Source organism: Odocoileus virginianus, chromosome 18, assembly GCF_023699985.2.
Source record: "Odocoileus virginianus isolate 20LAN1187 ecotype Illinois chromosome 18, Ovbor_1.2, whole genome shotgun sequence".
In the NCBI taxonomy this organism is placed as follows: Eukaryota; Metazoa; Chordata; class Mammalia; order Artiodactyla; family Cervidae; genus Odocoileus; species Odocoileus virginianus.
In genome coordinates, this window is record NC_069691.1 from 49,557,155 (window position 1) to 49,577,174 (window position 20,020).

A 20,020-nucleotide genomic window follows, 5' to 3' on the forward strand; every position below is an offset into this window, starting at 1 on the left:
CAGTCATGTCCTGCTCTTTGCAACCCCATGGACTGCAGCATGGAGGATAGAGAGAATGAAGCAATATAAAGTTGTGCAACTTTATTTCTGTCTTTTGGGTCTACTTGGTCTATTTCTTGGACTTCCTGGTGGCTCAGACAGTAAAGTGTCTGCCTACAATGCAGGAGACCCGGGTTCAATCCCTGGGTTGGGAAGATCTCCTGGAGAAGCAAATGGCAACTCACTCCAGTATTCTTGCCTGGAAAATCCCATGGACAGAGAAGCCTGGTAGCTACAGTCCATGGGGTCACAAAGAGTCAGACATGACTGAATGACTTCACTTTTGGTCTGTTTCTTAGAGAAATGTATCACAATGTCACATTTCTTATTTATTTGTTATCAGCATTTGCTTTACAAGTTTCACAGTCATGTTTATAAGTGCAGGAAACTTTGCTACTGTTATAGATTCCTTATGGTTTGTATCTTTTATAAATATATAAAATATGTTTCTTTTTAAAGCCAGTACATGCTTTTTTCTTTACATTTTATCATTTCTAATATTAATGTTGCAGTGCCTGTTTTCTTTTGTCTGTTACAAATCTGTCTGTTATACCTTTTTATTGCCTTTTCTTCCTGCCCCTGTTTGTGCGCTTTTGTTTGCTTTAATATCTGCTAGACCTAAGGCAGCCTGCACCTCTCTCGCTGGCTCATAGTGGATTCAGTGAACTGCCCAGGATAGAGATCAGCGAAAAGGTTCTCCTCCTCTTTGTTTCCTATCCTGTGCAGTGTTCACATGGTATCCAGGTATTTACTGTATGTACCAACTTCAGCCAGCTGCTTGAAGGTGAAAGTGATTTTTTTTTTTTTTAATATTTATTTGTCTGGGCTGGGTCCTAGTTGCAGCCTGCAGGGTCTTTTAGTTGCAACATGCAACCTTAGTCCCAGCATGTGGGATTTAGTCCCTTGACCAGGAATTGAACCCTGGCCCGCTGCATTGGGAGCACAAAGTCCCAGACCCTCAACCATCAGGAAAGTCCTTAAGGTAGAAATGTTTAATCAATCCACGTGGTTCTGGATTTGAGGGCTACTTCTTACTTGCGATGGCAGAGCAGAGGGACAGACAGCGAGGGGGCTTATTCTCAGCTGATGTAAGCAGGCAGCCTGCTTTGTTTCTGTAGAAGCGCCCCTGACTTTTTTTTCATTTAATCGTTGGTGTTCTGAAATTCCTCCAAGAGTAGTTTTCAGTGGCATGAAGTTCAGAGTCTTTCTTTCTAAAGAGTTCAACTCTGGGAATTTTTCTAATGTTTTCATTTGGTTTCCAAACTCACTGATTTACTGCTCGGCTCTGTCTGTTCTGCTATTCAGTCCATTGATTGAGTTTTTATTTTGTCAATTACATGTAAACATTTGCACAGATATAGTGCCTTCTTAAATCTCTCCCAGTATAATAATTATTTATTATTATATACACTTATATGGTAGATAGTCTGTAGGTTTACAACCTTACCTCTATTCTTTAGTTGCTAAGTCATGTCAGACTCTTTTGCAACCCCATGGAGCCCTACCAGGCTCCTCTGTCCATGGGATTCTCCAGGCAAGACCGCTGGAAGTGGTTGCCATTCCCTTCTCCAGGGATCTTCCCTACCCAGGGATGGAACCTTCATCTCTTCCATCTCATGCATTGGCAGGCAGGTTCTTTACCAGCTGAGCCAGCAGGGAAGCCCTCACTCTATTCTAGGTATTGTAATTTATAAAAACTTGCACCTAGATGAGGCTCTGAACTAAGTTTGTTCTGGCCAAGTTTGTTGGTACTACCTGTTTTACTTTCTTGAAGGCATCACTGAGTACTTTCACTAGCCCTGGACCACCCCCTCCATGCTTCTCTCTATATGACAGACAGATACCTTTGATATTCAGTTGGATGGCCGAGGATGCACAGCCATTTGCAATCTCTGATGAATACAGCTGAGTCTGAAGTTGTCTTCCAGTTGCTCTATTAGCTCATTTCTACCGGGTTTTTTTTATTAGGTCCCCTCTGCTTGCTGAGTTTGGTTCTCCTCTCAACAGTGTTGGTTTTCTTCAAGTGATTATAATGCTTATTTATTAAATAAGGACCTCTGTTTGACTACCTGTAGAGGTGACCTTTTTGGTCTTACCTAGTGGCTCAGATGGTAAAGAACCCGCCTGCAATGCAGGAGACTGGAGTTCGATCCCTGGGTTGGGAAGATCACTTGGAGAAAGGAACAACAATCCAGTCTAATATTCTTGCCTGGAGAATCCTGGCAGGCTACAGTTCATGGGGTTGTGAAGAGTCAGACACAACTGAGTGACTAACACTTTCAGTTTTCAGAGGTGACCTTGTCCTGTCAATAATGCTTGTGGGAGAGAGGCAGCCGCATGCCCTTGGTGTGGGACACTCATCTTTCCCGCTGGTAACCAGTGAGACCCAGTCCTGCTTTGCTGGCCCAACCCCAAACCTGTGCTGTGACTGGTACAGGCCACAACTGCCTGCCAGTTGGTTCCAACGGGGTGAGAGAGGGGCAGAGGGGCATAGGAGGATGATGAGCCCTGCCTGGGCGTTCCAAGACAGCTGCCCAGTTAGTCACCCAGGGCTCCCCACCCTCACCACTTTTCCGTGATAAGACCATCGTTTCCCTGAACTCCTGCTGCCCTGGCGGACTTCTCTTGCACGTGATACGTAGTTTTCTCTTGTGATTGTTGCTTTGAGTAGTCATCCAGTCTGCTTTCTATATCAGAAACGTCTCAGAAACTTTTTTCTGTATACTCTTTTTTTATATTTTGGGGCTACTCTGGATGTAACTCTTTTTATTTTTTAATTAAAAATTACTTATTTGTTTATTTATTTTATTTTTGGGCTGTGCTGGGTCCTTGTTGGGGGCTTCCCAGGTGGCACTAGTGGTAAAGAACCCAGCTGCCAATGCAGGAGACATAAGAGATACAGGTTTGATCCCTGGGTTGGGAACATCCCCTGGAGGAGGGCATGATAACCCACTCCAGTATTCTTGCCTGGAAAATCCCATGGACCGAGGAGCCTGACAGGCTATAGTCCATAGGGCTGCAAAGAGTCGGACTGAAGTGACTTAGCACGCACACATGCATGGGTCCTTGTTGCTGTGAGTTGTGGCCAGCAGGGGCTATTCTTTCTCGCCATGGGTGGACTTATTCCAGTGGCGGTGCTTGGGCTCAGTGGATTTGGCACATGGCCTTAGTTGCTCCAAGGCACGTGGGAGCTTCCTGGACCAGGGATTGAACCCCTGTGCCCTGCATTGGCAGGGGAATTCTTAACCATGGCTTACCAGGGAAGTCCCTGGATTCATTAATTTTAAGTCATGGGTTCTCAAGCTTTAGCCTGCGTCTGAGTGCCCTGGAGGTGAAGCTGCTGGCAGTGAGAGCTGCACCTTGAGAACCACTGCTTTAAAATATATCTTTCATCTAATGAGCCTGTGGAAAACAGTTCTGTACATGTGATTAGTTTGCTGTTATTTATCTAATCTCAGAAATTTGGTTCATTTTAAACATTTTATTTTCTGAAACCCAAGATTTTGACAATTGGATCTTCACAGCTAAAGGGAAGACGACCTTGAATGCTGGTTTTAAGTAATCCCCTCCATGCCTCCTCTCCATTTAAAGGTATTTCAGATCTTGCTGTTACTCCTAAGTGATCTTAGCCCTCTTGTTGCCTTCCAGAACTTTTCATGTAGTTCAAATTTGGAGTGAAGAAAAAGAGCCCTGCTCGTGTGTGTGTGTGTGTGTGTGTTCGAGCCTAGTTTGCTATCTTTGCATGTATGGTTGTTGTTGTTCAGTTGCTAAGTCATGTCTGACTCTCTGTGACCCCATGGACTGCAGCATGCCAGGCTTCCCTGTCCTTCACCATCTCCCACAGTTTGCCCAAGTTCGTGTCCTTTGAATCGATGATGCTGTCCAACTATCTCATCCTATCCACATGTAGTTACATAGTATTTATGGACAAAGAAGAATTTGGATATCTGAGCGCTGTTTCAGAAATCTATATTTCTACAAGAGGAAAAGGCCCCAACGTGCTGTGTCTCAGGTACTTTCTATAGCACCATCTGAGATGGGCTCAGATATTAATCATCTGGTGAAGCCAATTCACTAGCTATTTCCCCAAAGTAGCCACTTGTACCTGAGAAATCCAAACAGAAGGGGAAGGATAAATATATACTCCTTCCTTTTGTCTCATATTCTGTCATATTCTGTTTCTTCTTCCAAATTTATTTTTAGGCCCAGGCATATGATTACATGCTGGTTTTCTTTTTTTAAATGTGTTTTTAAAAATATTTATTTACTTATTATTTATTTTTGGCTATACTGGGTTTTCATTGCCACTCTGGCTTTTCTCTGGTTGTGGCGAGAGGGGCCGCTCTCTAGTTGGGGGGCGAGGGTTTCTCATTGAGGGGGCTTCTCCTGTTGCAGAGCACAGACTCTGGGCCATTGAGGCTTCAGTAGTTGTGATGCCTGGGCTTACCTGCTTCCCAGCGTGTGGGATCTTCCTGGGCCTGGGATTGAACTCTGGTCTTCTGCCTTGGCAAGCGGATTCTTTACCACTGAGCCACTGTGGAAGCCCACTAGTTTTCAAGATCAAATTTTCATATCCACTTTAGACTGTTTATCAAGTGTTACTGTAGCTTGCACAAGTATGTTTAGTGGAGTGAGTTGTATGCATGTATGTGGATCATTAGGACACAGAGTGTCACGTGCATAGTCGCTATGTATCATATAATATGTTTATTTTATGGTTTATTTTAGCCTTGAGGCTTCTTCCTGCCTTACGAACAAGACAGCCTTCCTTCCTCTGGGTCTCCTTAACGTAAATATTTGAATGTGCTTTGAGATTACGTTATTTCTACTACCTGTCATTGAGAGCTGAACTCAGACACTGCCTATTTTCAGCTCTAACTAATTTAAATTGGCAAGTGATTATGACCGCTTTGAATCTGAAATGCACACTTCAAGTGCAGAAATCACACTCTAGTGAATCAGCTTTTACGTGTAAATATAAACAGCCTTAGAGTAAAGGAAATCCACATTAACCAGTCTTGTGTGAGCTGTAATCAGAACACATCCCATGTATATTTTCAGCTACAACATTCCCAGTGTAACTGAACAACTAAAAATAATGCCCATGTGCTTGGAGGTAAGTTATGACTGTCATGGGAACCATAATTTTGAACTTGATATTTGCGGTTATAAATCTCAGCTCTGTTTTTGCCTGAGCCTTTACTTAGACAGGAAGAAAAACATTTTGGAGGCTTCTTTGCATGTTGTGATGATAGCAGTTGGCCATACTCTGAGCTAGTACTCTGCTGCAGGCCACCTAGTAGGTATCACTCCCCTTCTTCAAGGGTATTGTTTGATTGCTGTGATACACGGATTGAATTGTCCTTGATGCATGGGGATTTTCTAGGTGAGAAGAGTGAAGAAAGAAGAATAATAGCATCTTGGAGTTTTGTGCACTGTCAATATGTGTGCGTGTGTGCTTAGCCATGTCTGATGCTCTGAAACCCCATAGACTGTAGCCCACCAGGCTCCTCTGTCCATGGGATTCTCCAGGCAAGAATACTGGAGTGGGTTGCCATTTCCTCCTCCAGGGGGTCTTCCTGACCCAGGGATCAAACCTGCATCTCCTGCATCGTCAGGTGGATTCTTTACTGCTGAGCCACAAGGGAAGCCCATACAAATGGTATTTATCTTGAGAACAGCTATGAGCATAAACCTTAGTGGCTTTTCCTTCTGTCTTGTTTGGAGAATTTAATAGCATCTAGTTATAGCCCTGAGAAGGGTTCATTCTGTCAGAAGACCAGCATGCTGACCTGTGACATGGAGGTGATGACACTCACCTTTCCAGGTTTTTGTGAGACCTGGTGAGATAATATGAGTAACACCACATGTAGGTACTTCCTAAGGGATTGTTAGTGTTGTTGAAGAAGCTGAATCAAAGCAAGAGAGTAATGGTTAGCAAAGGAGATATAAACCAAATTTGGGTAGTGTATTATAATAAACAATGATTTAAAGAGTGATCTCTAGGCAGAAATTGCATTAGAAATATATATATCTGTAACTGAGATGGGAGAGAGAATGAATCACTCTGTGTTTTGCACTGTTGAAGTATATTAGCTATCCACTGCTGCAAAACAGAATACAAGAAAGTACAGTGCCTTAAAACAATCCACACTTCTTTTTTTTTCTTAATTTATTTGACCATGTCTTGTCTCAGTTGCAGGACATCCGACGCTTGTTGCAGTATGCAGGATCTTACGTCTGGGTACGTGGTCTTAGTTGCTTCCAGGCACGTGGGATCTTAGTTCCCAGAGCAGGATCGAAGCCGTGTCACCTGCATTAGAAGTTGGATTCCTAGCCGCTGGACCGGCAGGAAGGCCCCAGTCCTGTTACACTCCTTTGTGCTATGGATCTGGGCACATCTTAGGTGGCACCTCTGCTGCAGGGTCTCTGACAAGCTGCTGTCAACGTGTTGGCCAGGGCTGTGGTCTCATCCGAATGCTCCACCCGGGAAGGATTTGCTCCCAAGCTCATGGGGTTGTTGGCAGAATTCAAGTCCTTGTGGGTTGTTGGACCAGCGATCTGGGTTCCACTTGGTTGTTGGTTGGAACAGCCCTCAACTCCTTGCCACTCTGGCCTCGCCAGTGTGGAAGTTTGCATCACTAGTGAAAGCCAACAAGTCAGTAGAGAAAGTCTGCCAGAAAGAGCGGAAGCTCAGTTTGGGTTTTTTTTAAAACTAATTAGTTTTAAATTTTTGGCTGTGCTGGGTCTTCGTCTCAGTGCACCAACTCTTCTTTGGGGGAAGCGTGGGCTTCTCTCTTTATGGAGCATGGGCTCTAGGGTGCATGGACTCTGATGTTGCAGCACGCAGGGTGTAGTTCCCCCGAGGCATGTGAGATCTTAGGTCCCCAACCAGGGTTCAAACCTGTGTCCCCTGCATTGGAAGGTGCATTCTTAAGCCCTGGACCACCAGGGAAGTCCCAGGGACTCAGTTTTATTAACCTGATCATTGCATGACGTCCATCATCTTTGCTGCATTTTATTAGTTACAAGCAACTTGCCGAGCCCACCTATACTCAAAGGGGAGAGATTACGCAGAATGTGAATACAGGAGTTGGGAGTCACGGAGCCCTCCTTAGAGTCTCTCAGCCATAGCAGCTTACATGGATATCATAGAAACTGAAATCACAGCAAAATAAATGTAGCACTGACCATGTTCTACCCATTCTCCAAGAACTTAAATGTTGGTTCATTATTCTTCCCAAGAATCTCATGAGGGAGATGTTATAATTATACCTGTTTTGATAACGATCATTGAATCACAGAGAGCTTAAGTGACTGGTCTGAGATTGCACAGACAGTAAGTGATAGAGCTGGGTTTGGACCTTGACATTCTCACTCCAGAGCCCTTGTTCCCAACCAGAACTCTACCCTTTATGTACCCTAGAACTCTGTACCATAAACGTTACAAAATCATTTATTGACATACATGTCAGATTTTAGTCATTCCTTATTTTCTGTATTTGAAAAAGTTGTCTGACTAGAGTAACTTTACATGAAATGAAAGTGTCCTGAGCAGGCGGGATGATGTTTGTGCTGCTACATAGTATGTGCTTGGTCTGTGTTCCGCGTGTTTTGGCAGCGACATGAGCACAGCAGAGTCAGCAGTCAGGAGCATCTGCAGGGGGATCTTTGAATGACTCAAGATCTAACAGTGTTTATGTATTACTAGCTTCTTGAGGACTGAAAGCACCTGGAAGTGTTTTCCTCAGAGCAAAACAACATCCCTAAGCTCTGAGAGCGAAGTTAGCCTGCTTGCTTTCAGAGTGGCACCCAAGTAGTATCTGAGGAAGTTGTTGGCTTTGGGGGAGTGATTTCAGAGACAGAGTTGAGCAGCATTTGTTTAGAGGGAGGTGGTTTTGGCCTCAGTCCATTAATGACCATTGGTAAATAAAGCAGTTTGCATTACACTTGGACATTAAACTCTGATATCATTTGCCATGGCATAGTGGGTACCTTTTGGGATGCTATTATAAACTGAATTGAGTCTGGATAAAATTCATATGTTGAAGTCCAGCCACCATATTTGGAAATAGGGCCTTTAAGGAAATAATTGAAGTTAACTGAGATCAAGACCATCCCCATGGAAAAGAAATGCAAAAAGCAAAATGGCTGTCTGAGCAGGCCTTACAAATAGCTGTGAAAAGAAGAGAAGTGAAAAGCAAAGGAGAAAAAGAAAGATATGCCCATTTGAATGCAGAGTTCCAAAGAATAGCAAGGAGAGATAAGAAAGCCTTCCTCAGTGATCAATGCAAAGAAATAGAAGAAAACAACAGAATGGGAAACACTAGAGATCTCTTGAAGAAAATTAGAGATACCAAGGGAACATTTCATGCAAAGATGGGCTCAATAAAGAACGAAATGGTATGGACCTAACAGAAGCAGAAGATATTAAGAAGAGGTGGCAAGAATACACAGAAGAACTATACAAAAAAGATCTTCATGACTCAGATAAGCACAATGGTGTTATCATTCACCTAGAGCCAGACATGCTGGAATGTGAAGTCAAGTGGGCCTTAGGAAGCATCACTATGAACAAAGCTAGTGGAGGTGATGGAATTCCAGTTGAGCTCTTTCAAATCCTGAACAATGATGCTGTGAAAGTGCTACATTCAATATGCCAGCAAATTTGGAAAACTCAACAGTGGCCACAGGACTGGAAAAGGTCCCAAAGAAAGGCAGTGCCAAAGAATGCTCAAACTAGTGCACAATTGCACTCATCTCACACGCTAGTAAAGTAATGCTCAAAATTCTCCAAGCCAGGCTTCAGCAATATGTGAACCTGAACTTCCAGATGTTCAAGCTGGTTTTAGAAAAGGCAGAGGAACCAGAGATCAAATTGGCAACATCTGCTGGATCATTGAAAAAGCAAGAGAGTTCCAGAAAAATATCTATTTCTGCTTTATTGACTATGCCAAAGCCTTTGACAGTGCGGATCACTATAATCTGTGGAAAATTCTGAAAGAGATGGGAATACCAGACCACCTGACCTGCCTCTTGAGAAACCTGTATACGGGTCAGGAAGCAAGAGTTCGAACTGGACATGGACCAACAGACTGGTTCCAAATAGGAAAAGGAGTACATCAAGGCTGTATATTGTCACCCTGCTAATTTAACTTATATGCAGAGTACATCATGAGAAACGCTGGGCTGGAAGAAGCACAAGCTGGAATCAAGATTTCTGGGAGAAATATCAATAACCTCAGATATGCAGATGACACCACCCTTATGACAGAAAGTGAAGAGGAACTAAAAAGCCTCTTGATGAAAGTGAAAGAGGAGAGTGAAAAAGTTGGCTTAAAGCTCAACATTCAGAAAACTAAGATCATGGTATCTGGTCCCATCACTTCATGGAAAATAGATGGGGAAACTGTGGAAACAGTGTCAGAATTTATTTTTTTGGGCTCCAAAATCACTGCAGATGGTGACTGCAGCCATGTAATTAAAAGGTGCTTACTCCTTGGAAGGAAAGTTATGACCAACCTAGATAGCATGTTAAAAAGCAGAGACATTACTTTGCCAATGAAGGTCCGTCTAGTCAAGGCTATGGTTTTTTCAGTGGTCATGTATGGATGTGAGAGTTGCATTATGAAGAAAGCTGATCGCCAAAGAATTGATGGTTTTGAACTGTGGTGTTGGAGAAGACTTTTGAGAGTCCCTTGGACTGCAAGGAGATCCAACCAGTCCATCCTAAAGGAGATCAGTCCTGGGTGTTCATTGGAAGGACTGATGCTGAAGTTGAAACTCCAATACTTTGGCCACCTGATGCAAAGAGTTGACTCATTGGAAAAGACCCTAATGCTGGGAGGGATTGGGGGCAGGAGGAGAAGGGGACGACAGAGGATGAGATGGTTGGATGGCATCACTGACTCGATGGACATGGGTTTGGGTAAACTCCGGGAGTTGGTGATGGACAGGGAGGCCTGGCATGCTGCGATTCATAGGGTTGCAAAGAGTCAGACACGACTGAGCAACTGAACTGAACTGAACTGAGGTCATAAGGGCAGGGCTCTAATCCACTAGGACTGATATCATTACAGAAGAGGCAGCAGAGGTTTCTCTCCAGGGCGCACAGAGGAAAGGCCAAATGATGAGCCAGAAGGCGACTCTCCACAAGCTGGGAAGAGAGGTCTCACCTGAGCTGCCCTGCTAACACCTTGATCTTGGATTTCTAGCTTCCAAAGCTGTGAGAAAATGAATTTCTGTTGTTTAAGCCACCCAGCCTGTGATGGCAGACCTAACAGATGAATATGTGTTTCTGTCCATCCAGGTAAATGCCTTCACCTACAGCCCGACCTCACTGCCTGTTTCCTTCTAGTGTGTGAGCTCCAGCAGATGTGGCTGAGTTGCTAGCAAGTGAGTCATACAAGCTTGGCCCCTGAGCACAGCCACGTACCCGAGCCACTCATCGTCAATCCAGGCTCGCCCCACAGATGCTGCCTTGTGGGAGTTCAAAACAGGGACTCAGAACCTTGAGTAGTTTTGCTATTCATAACAGAGTATTTGAAGTCTGGGCTCTGGTGACCTTATGCATGCTGCCCCAGAAAAAAAGTAGGCATTCTGGGAGAAAGAAAATAATAAAGAAGATGTGGGAACAGGCAGAAGAAGCGAGAATCCGAGAGCCTGCTCTTGGAGAGAAAAGCAGCTGCCTTGGACTTTCTAGTTCTGACTTTGTCTTTTGAGGGGCCTTCCTTGAAGGGTCTTTCACTAGGTTTCCATGAAATACCTCCAATTCTTTACAAAAATTCCTCACACTTCAGCTGTCTTTAGGCAGCTTCTGTTTCTTGCAACCTAAGGATTTCCTAATAGACATATGGAAACATTCATAATTAGGACCTAAAGCATGAATTAAGTAGAAATCTGCTAATAAACAGAAGGTTAGTGCATGAATTTGCTAATCCTTTTTCCCTTGCTGTGGGAATAATGAGAATTTCATTCTTAACCCATGGCAGGTATAGGTCTCTGTTTTGTTCGGTATTTTTATTTCATGTTGATTGTTTTTCTGAGGAAGGGCCTGTCTGTGATCTACTGATATGACAAAAGACAGGGAAAATGCATTTCATTCATTCATTTAAAAATTAATGGATGTATACTTTAGAGAAGTGCTGGATTTAATCTTGGGCAAACAAATCTGACAAGTTGGACTGTAAAAAAAGGCTGAGGGCCAAAGAATTGATGTTTTTGAACTGTGGTGTTGGAAAAGACTCTTGAGAGTCCCTTGGACTGCAAGGAGATCTAACCAGTTCATCCTAAAGGAAATCAGTCCTGAATATTCATTGGAAGGACTGATGCTGAAGCTGAAGCTCCAACACCTTGTCCACCTGATGCAAAGAGCAGACTCATTGGAAAAGACCCTGATGCTAAGGAAGATTGACAGCAGGAGGAGAAGGGGGCAATAGAGGATGAGATGCCTGGATGCCATCACCAACTCAGTGGATATGAATCTGAGCAAACTCTGGGAGATGGTAGAGGACAGAGGAACCTGTGCATGGGGTCGCAAGGAGTTGGACATGACTTAGTGACTGAACAACAGCAATAACAAATTTGAATTAAACTTTATTTCTGCCCAAAGTATTTTGTGTTAACTGGTGGAGATGGACACAAGGCAGCCAGGTACAGCCACATGAATTGTTCACTGTGTAAGTCTGGGGATGCCTTTGAGATGTCTGAGCAGTGAGCTCTGAGTGCATAGTTCACAACACTCAGAACCTAACGTGGAGTTCAGAACAGCTCCGCATGAGGCTGCGTGGTGACTGCCACAAAATGCCATGAACTAGTCATACGGGGCATAAGTGATTCTACCCAGCAAGGAGGAAGAAAAGGGGGTCAGTACAGGCTGCACTGAACATGAGACAGTTGACATCCGGATGCCAAATTTCCAAGCAGCAGAGGACGAGAGCGTTCCTAGTACAGGCGTATCAAGGATAAAGGCACAGGGCATTCCCCAAAGTTGAGTCGCAGGAAGGTGGCGTCAGGACCTCTGAAGTTCTGCTCATCCAGGAAAGCAGTAGGAATACTGGCAGAAACTGTCCAGATAAACATTCTCAGGGCTCAGAATTAACCAAAGGCATCTAACTACCCAAAGAGAGTTTATTCAGGAAAAGAAGAGAACCTTGAAACCCAGGAAGCCTCGTGGTTTGCCCTCAGCCCACCCGCTTCCCAAGGTCTGCTGTAGCCCTGAAAGCCGAGAGCTCCCAGCCAAGGTAGCCGGGAGCCCAGCAGCCTCACCTCTGCTGGAGGGGCCGGGCAGCTCCGAAACCCCGTCGCCGGAGACCTCTGATTCCTCGACGTGCCCAGCACCTTCTAGCTCCGTCTTCAGCTGGCCTCTATTGGACCTGACTCAGCAATCTCGCTGGATTTCTCGGGTGGCTCAGTGGTAAAGAATCCACCTGCCAATGCAGGAGACTCAGGTTTGATCGCTGGGTCAGGAAGACCCCCTGGAGGAGGAAATGCCAACCCACTCCAGCATTCTTGCCTGGAGAATCCCATGGACAGAAGAGCCTGGCGGGCTACAGTCCATGGGGTCGCAAAGAGTCAGACACGACTGAAACGACTAAGCATGCATGCAAGGTGAGACTCGGTCAGAAGGGACAACATCCTGGCCTCCACTCCAGTCCTAGAGACAAGGCAGTTTTATCGCCTGAAGATTCCACCCAATTCTTAGCATCCACGGAGGGAGAGTGCTGAGGTTTTCAAGAATGTGGCAAAGAGGTTAAGTAACTTAACAGGAGGAAAGAAAAATAAAGGCATTGAAAGTGCGATAGTTGTGATGCAAATGAACCGTATGTAAATGTAGACACTTACCAGGAGTTCTTTAGAGCTCTTGGGTACATGTGCATTTAAGTAACAATAGTCCATTTTCCAGGAAACATCTTTAGAGCACATTTTCAATGTGGACCTTTTGAATAAAGCAATCAAAAATGTTTGTTCAGATACTGAAGCTTGAAAAACCAGCAATTGAGAGGGAGCAGCTTGACCAAACATGAGGAAAGTAAAGAGAATTCAACTGTTTGCTTTCACTGCCTGAGTATCTGGATCATTTTCAGAGCACTGTCAGCAGAGCTATTCTTTGTTGTTGTTTTTTTAAAAAATAATTAATTAAATTTTTTTTTTAATGTAGACCACTTTTTAAAAGTCTTTTACAATATTGCTTCTGTTTCATGTTTTGGTTTTTGGGCCACGAGGCATGTGGGATCTCAGCTACTAGACCAGGGGCTGAACCTGTACCTTGTGCATTGGAAGACAAAATATTAACCACTAGACTGTCAGGGGAGTCCCTGGAGAGCTATTCTTGATGTATAACTCAAGTTCCCAATATGTGCCTCTATCTCTTGGGGTACAGGTGAGAAACCTGAAGGTCCAGGTAGTCTTTGGAGCAAGGTCATCAGAAGGGAGTAGAAGGGGGTGATTGCCTGGTGGACAGATAGCCAGCCCTGCCTTTCTGCAGTCAGTGATGACTCCTGGCTGTTACTTGCCCTTCTGAAAAACAGGATAAAACTGATGAACTTTAGGGATTGAAAAAGCACTCCTCATAGACAAAGCCTAGGAACACCTCAAAACTCAAAGCCAGGGAAGGTACCAAAAACAGTAAGGCAACGTGCACAATAGTGAAGCCCTGGGCAGGAAGGGTGGAGACAGAATCAGATAAACCACATCCAGTGAGAGGACAGGAAAGCAGAAGAGAAGCACGATGATCTTAAATATGAATAAAGATGCATAAATATGCAGTTTGTATTTCTGCACGTGAGCATCCAATCTGACAGCTATTTATTGAGCGGTGACTCAGTAAGGGTGTATCCTGTGTGAAGGAAGCAAAGCTACCAACGTCCATCATATTTGAGTTTAAGATTCTGAGCCACTGAACTTGTCCCTTGAGATCTGCATAGAGTCTTCAACCATAAGGACTCACGTTTGAGTATCAGAAGGTTATTAAATTCAAAATATTTACAGTTCTTTTCCTGAAAAAAGTGAAACAACATAATTTACACTTGGGTCTAAGATTTTACTCTTCTTAAAAGATAAGTTGACCTATTCCAGCTTTATATATGTAATGTCTTGACAGCAGGATATGAGACCCCAAGACTGGAGACCCAGACCATTTATCACTCACAGCAGGTCAGCAGCCAGAGAGGCATTACGCACTGACTCCTACATCCCAGACCCCACTTGGTGATGTGATGAGGGCCAGTGGTACCCATGGGATGAATGAGAGCACATCCTAGTGGTAGATCCCAAATGAGGGGACTCTGAGCCAAATAGGGTGCCTGGGACATCTACCCAAGGAGAAATGAGATTTCTCATTACCCCGAACTGTGAGCAAAGCCTCTTGGTGGAAGATCTGGGCTTTATCTTTGCTACCCCAGGACTGTTTCTAGTGCTATCAGGACTGTTACCAAGTTTATGATAATTTGTTTACAGCAGGCCAAACAGACTAAGACATCACTCATTTTCAAGGTCTCATATAAATTCATTTGAATAAGCAAACCAATTTATAAGAATGGACACATTCAAGTTGAATTCTTGGGAAAGTGTACTCTGAGATGGAATTTGGTGGGCAGGGTATCAATTCAGGATGCTTTTAGTGGCAACGTATAGAAAGGGAGAGGGGGAGGTAAGACAGGGAGGAGCTGTGAAGACCTGGGACTTCAGGGGGCTCTGGAACTAGCAGAGCCCTGAGGCTTGTCAGTCCCCGCCCAGACCATCACCAGCTGTGGGCTCCCTTGGTCGGGGGACATTTCCGTCAACACATTCCCTAGGTCACAGCACCCCCAGTGCTTACGATGCTTCACTGAGGGGATGTCGGGTGCCCCACAGGGCCTGCACATGCCCCCCGACCCCCAGCGTCAGTCCCTCCTAGACTTGCTCTGGAAATGATTCTGTGCCAAGCCTTTTAAAGATCAGCTTCTTCCCCTCTTCTTCTGGCTATGCTTCAGTCTAGCTTTAGTTCCTAAGCCTCCTGTCACGCTGTCTCCTTGCATGCTCAAAACACAGGCACTGTCTTTAATCTTGCTTCACTTCTTTTCTTCTCTCGTCTCACCTATTTTGGACTCTGTTGACAGAGTTGTCTCATGGACGTTGTCTTTTGACGTTTTGCTCCAGTCTTTTACCTTTGTTTTTTTCTAGCTTGTGCCTGATGAATACTGTAGCAGCTGGAAATATTTATTTGGCTTTTTAACATCTTTGGCTTTGTGCTTTCCATTGAGAGTTTTCTATTGTCTTTTCATAAGTTCCCCTGTTTCCTGACACAGTGAGAGGACACAGTCTTACTCCCCTAGGTAATTTGTCTTATGTTTTAAATTTCTTTCAGTTCTGACAGACATGTTCTTGTTTTTCATTGGTGAAATTCCCATCTCAGAAAGTTTAAAGAACAAACAAAAAAGAAGTCCCTATTCAGTTAGGTGAGGCAAATATACATAAAACAGTTATAAGATAATAAAGCGCTTTAAAGGATTTAGAAATAAATGTCAGAAAAACACAGACACACACAAAAAGAGCCCTGACGTTTGAAGGTCCTTGCTGCATAGATATGACTTTACTATCTGCTATGTTTGGCCACAGAAAGTTGTCAATCCTGTTTGAAAAAATAAAAAGAAAATCACTATTTAGGTTTTCGTCTTTTTTGGTACGATTGTGATTTCATGCTCGGTAAATGGGTCTCTTTCCTTCCAGCTTTACTGAGCTGTCATTGACACAGCACTGTTTGACTTTAAGGGGTATAGCATCATGGTTGGACTTCATACATCCCGTGATGACTCCCACAGTAAGTAGAGTGAACATCCAGCTTCTCAGCCAAACAGTGTTCAAAATGGAAAGAAATACTTTTTCCTTGTGATGAAAACTCTTAAGATTTATTCTTTAGATAACTTTCATACATGACACACAGAGGTGTTTATTATATTTGTCATGTTGTATGTTATGTTCCTAGTACTTATTTATCTACTTGTTTGTCTTATAACTGGAAGTTTGTAACTTTTGACTACCTTCATCCAATCCCCTCCTTCATCCTCTACCTTCTGGTAACCACAGGTCTGATCACTTTTTCTGCCAGGTTTTTTTTTTTTTTTACTCATAATCTTCTTTATTTTATTTATTTTTTTTTAGTTGGAGGCTAATTACTTTACAATATTGTAGTGATTTTTGCCATATGTTGACATGAATCAGCCATGGATTTACATGGGTTCCCCATTCTGATCCCCTGTTTGTTTGTTTTTGAAGTATGACCAGCTGACAACACACTGTTAGTTCCTGGTACTCAGTATGGTGAGCTGATACTTCTGTGCATTCCAAACTGACCACCATGTCAAGTCCAGTTATGATATGTCACTGAACAAAGGTATTATATAGTTATTGACTGTATTCCCCGCACTGTATGATTCATCCCCATGACTCACTTATTTTGCAACTGGAAGCTTGCATCTCTTAATCTCTCTCACCTTCTTCCCTCCCCCATCTCCCTCCCTGCTGGCAACCACCTGTTTGTTCTCTATTTCTCTGACTCTGTTTCCACTCTAGTTACATTTGTTCATTGTTTTGGCTCTTCAGATTCCACATACAACTGAGATCATATAGTATTTGTCTTTGTCTGACTTTCTTCACTCTGTGTAATACCTTCTAGGTCCATCTGTGTTGCCATAAGTGGCAAGATTTCACTCTTTTTATGGCTAATATTCACACGTGTCTGTGTCTTAAACCGCCTGATTTGTGGTACTCTATGACCACAGCCCCAGTCAATGCACAGAACCACGGGGATAAGCCCTGAGCCCAGTTACCTCACACTTTATTTTTTCATTCTTGTTGTTGTTTAGTTGCTAAGTTGTGTCTGACTCTTTTGTGGCCCCATGGACTGTAGCCCGCCACGCTCCTCTGTCCATGGGATTTCCCAGGCAAGAATACTGCAGTGGGTATCTATTTCCTTCTCCAGGGGATCTTCCAGACCCAGAGATCAAACCCGAGTCTGCTGCATGGCAGGCAGATTCTTTACCGCTGAGCCACCAGGGAAGCCCTGCCTTTTCATACTCGGCGTCAGTTTTCAGAGCACAGTTTAAAATGTAGCTGAGCACCGCGGTCCTCTCGCTGTCCCTCCGAGTGTGTGGACGCTGGATCTGGTTTGGATCTTTCTGATACACGCCCTGCTGTCTCCTTGACTGTGTGGCTGTCACCACCCGTGGGTTCCCATGCTGGCTCTGAGCTTCTGCCTTTACTGTCATCTCATCCTTGTTTCCATTCTGTAATTCAGTCCTCTGCCCTCCTTTCTCCTCCAGAAGTATTCCCGCCACTGCAGACCTAGGAGTCTCATTTTCTTTGTTTCTTTTTTTTTTTAAAATTTTTCCCTCTGTGACTTCTCTGAATGTTTCCACTTTCTGACATTTCCTCTTCCAGTAGTTGCAAAGCTATTCCTCTTGAAGCAGCTATACCTTCGATGACTTTTCTTTGAGAGAGACTGCCTATCCATCCTTACCTATTTTATTTCTTTTTACCCTTTTGCAACCAGAAATTCATTTTAAAATATTGTAAATAGGAACTTCCCTGGTGGTCCACCGGTTGAGACTTCACCTTCCAATGTTGGGGGGTGGGTTTGATCACTGGTCAGGGCGCTAAGATACCACATGCCATGCAGTGTGTCCAATAAATAAATAATCATAAATAATCTACATCTTTTCTGGAAATCACTTCTTAGTGAGAAAGTTAATTCTTAGGTAGGTTGATAAGGATTTCAGGGCCCATGAGGAGGAGAAATGAGTCCAGGGTCTAGAGGAGAAGAGAAGGACAAACTCTTTTTTCTACATTTCTTTGTCTTAGTCACATCAGACATTATTTTCTTTAAGCCCAGAGCTAATGATTACACAACAAAACAACTCATCTTGCTCAAGGGTATGTTTTTCCTTTTAGCTCTGTACTAATGATTATACGACCATGGTAATGATTATACGCCCACGTCCAAGGTAAGAGAAACCCAAGTAAGACGGTAGGTGTTGCGAGAGGGCATCAGAGGGCAGGCACACTAAAACCACAATCAAGAAAACTAGCCAATCTGATCCCAGGACCACAGCCTTGTCTAACTCAGTGAAACTAAACCATGCCGTGTGGGGCCACCCAAGATGGTCGGGTCATGGTGGAGAAGTCTGACAGAATGTGGCCCACTGGAGAAGGGAATGGCAAACCACTTCAGTATTCTTGCCTTGAGAACCCCATGAACAGTATGAGAAGACAAAATGATAGGACACTGAAAGATGAACTCCCCAGGTCGGTAGGTGCCCAATATGCTACTGGAGATCAGTGGAGAAATAACTCCAGAAGGAATGAAGGGACTAAGCCAAAGCAAAAACAACACCCAGTTGTGGATGTGACTGGTGATGGAAGCAAGGTCCGATGCTGTAAGGAGCAATATTGCATAGGAACCTGGAATGTTAGGTCCATGAATCAAGGCAAATTGGAAGTGGTCAAACAGGAGATGGCAAGAGTGAATGTCGACATTCTAGGAATCAGCAAACTAAAATGGACTGGAATGGGTGAATTTAACTCGGATGACCATTATATCTACTACTGTGGGCAGGAATCCCTTAGAAGAAATGGAGTAGTCATCATGGGTAACAAAAGAGTCTGAAATGCAGTACTTGGATGCAATCTCAAAAATGACAGAATGATCTCTGTTCGTTTCCAAGCAAACCATTCAGTATTATGGTAATCCAAGCCTATGCCCCAACCAGTAACACTGAAGAAGCTGAAGTTGAATGGTTCTATGAAGACCTACAAGACCTTTTAGAACTAACACCCCAAAAAGATGTCCATTTCATTATAGGGGACTGGAATGCAAAAGTAGGAAGTCAAAAAACACCTGGAGTAACAGGCAAATTTGGCTTTGGAGTATGGAATGAAGCAGGGCAAAGGCTAACAGAGTTTTGAAAAGAGAACACATTAGTCATAGGAAACACCCTCTTCCAACAACACAAGAGAAGACTCTACACATGGACATCACCAGACGGTCAACACCGAAATCAGATTGATTATATTCTTTGCAGTCAAAGATGGAGATGCTCTATACAGTCAGCAAAAACAAGACTGGGAGCTGACTGTGGCTCAGATCATGAACTCCTTATTGCTAAATTCAGACTTAAACTGAATAAAGTAGGGAAAATCACTAGACCATTCAGGTATGACCTGAATCAAATCCCTTATGACTATACAGTGGAAGTGAGAAATAGATTTAAGGGACTACATCTGATAGACAGAGTGCCTGATGAACTATGGATGGAGGTTCGTGACATTGTACAGGAGACAGGGATCAAGACCATCCCTATGGAAAAGAAATGCAAAAAAGCAAAATGGCTGTCTGAGCAGGCCTTACAAATAGCTGTGAAAAAAAGAGAAGTGAAAAGCAAAGGAGAAAAGGAAAGATATTCCCATTTGAATGCAGAATTCCAAAGAATAGCAAGGAGAGATAAGAAAGCCTTCCTCAGTGATCAATGCAAAGAAACAGAGGAAAACAATAGAATGGGAAAGCCTAGAGATCTCTTCAAGAAAATTAGAGATACCAAGGGAACATTTCATGCAAAGATGGTCTCGATAAAGGACAGAAATGGTATGAACCTAACAGAAGCAGAAGATATTAAGAAGAGGTGGCAAGAATACACCAGAAGAACTGTACTAAAAAGATCTTCATGATCCAGATAATCATGATGGTGTGATTACTCACACTCACCTAGAGCCAGACATCTTGGAATGTGAAGTCAAATGGGCCTCAGAAAGCATCACTATGAACAAAGCTGGTGGAGGTGATGGAATTCCAGTTGAGCTCTTTCAAATCCTAAAAGATGATGCTGTGAAAGTGCTGCACTCAATATGCCAGCAAATTGGGAAAACTCAACAGTGGCCACAGGACTGGAAAAGGTCAGTTTTCATTCCAATCCCAAAGAAAGGCAATGCCAAAGAATGCTCAAACTAG